Source organism: Manacus vitellinus, unplaced genomic scaffold (genome assembly GCF_001715985.3).
Source record: "Manacus vitellinus isolate BGI_N305 unplaced genomic scaffold, ASM171598v3 scaffold_110_pilon, whole genome shotgun sequence".
NCBI classification, from domain to species: Eukaryota; Metazoa; Chordata; class Aves; order Passeriformes; family Pipridae; genus Manacus; species Manacus vitellinus.
Genome location: NW_021938845.1, coordinates 401875 through 403247, shown reverse-complemented (window position 1 = coordinate 403247; position 1373 = coordinate 401875). Strand labels below are relative to the sequence as shown.

The 1373-nt window shown below is 48.8% G+C and overlaps 1 protein-coding gene across 1 annotated transcript in view; it reads right to left on the bottom strand.

Moving 5' to 3' along the window:
* The window catches only part of AHCYL2 (adenosylhomocysteinase like 2), a 28844-nt gene that overhangs the window by 7974 nt on the left and 19497 nt on the right, over nucleotides 1-1373 (bottom strand). The gene's annotated exons all lie outside the window — the stretch shown is intronic.

The following is a 1373-nucleotide window of genomic DNA, read 5'->3' as shown; positions in this document are numbered from 1 at the left end:
AAAAAAAAACTCCTCTCTGAGCCATTCCTGTCCAGACAGAGCCCCACTCTGAAGGTCTGGATTCCCAAAGCCCCACTGTGAAAGCCTGTGATTCCCAGAGCACTCCTCCTGAAGGTCAGCATTCCCAAAACCCTGATTCCCTGAAGTTCAGGAATCCCAGAGCCATTCCACGAAGGTCTTTGATTCCCAGAGCCATCCTCTGAAGGTCTGGATTTCCAAAACCCTCCTCTGAAGGNCAGGGGTGGCACTGGATGGTCTTGAAGGTCCCTTCCCACCCAAACCATCCTGTTTCCATGGTTCCACACCTCTCACACCTGTTCTTCACCCTGTTTCCAGTGTCCCATTCCTTATCTCTAAAACCACGGATCTCTAAAGTCCAGCGTGCAAATCTCTGGGAATAGATCTGAGGTGCTTGGTGCTCCCCTCAGTTATCCCTGTGCTCCAGAAGCAGCTCTGGAAACAGTTCTGATGGCTGGAGACACGTGAAGGGGTCTGAGCAGATCCTGGGAAAGCAAAACGTGCGTTTTCTGGAACGCTGAGTTGTTCAAACAGCGACGTTTTGGATGGGAAGTGATTCCTCAAAGACAGTCTAGACTCCGACTCGGAGCTTGGGGGTGGATTTTTTTGACATTCCCTGTTCTTCTCAAAGGTGACAGCGAGGGAATGAACAGGTTTGGCTGGAAGGGACAGAAATCTCACCTCAAAGGAGCTGATACCAGCAACAAACCAACCCGGAGCCGCGTTTATCTGCCACCTTCCACTGCTTCCCACCTAATTTAGATCACAAGCTCCAGGGCTCCAAAGCTTTGGGGAAACATGATGAAAACAGCACATTTGACAGCTGAAAATTATTCCACTCACGTAGTCCCAGGTTCTCTGTTTTCCCTGGAAACAAGGGCAGGATAAAGCAGCGGAGCAGAGTTGGGTCACCTGAGGTTTTTGTGCTCCTGCAGTAAGAGCAGGTTCAAAGTGTGGAAATCACCTGAAAAATCTGAGTGTTGTTCTGGAACAGAGGCTTTGCTTAAGTAAGAAAAATCCCATCAACCAAAGGTGAGAATTTAATGGCGAAAAGGATGAAACCTCCTCTCAAAAAATACTGATTTTGAGCCATTTTCAGTGGGTGCATTAAATGAGTTCGATTTAAACTGCAGCAGGACACTCTGGAATCAAACTAAGCACCCAGAAAACTTTGCACTAAGGCAGCTGTGCTAATTTACAAAGGAGTTCAACAAAACCTTGCTTGGTGGGCAAGACCCAGAAGCCATTTAACCCACCTTCTCCCCGACCCCCCAGCTGGGAGAGTGGGAGAAGTTCATTTCCCACAGGACACAGCTCATTGTGAAGCACTTGGAAGGTAAGGGAGGTGCTGGCAC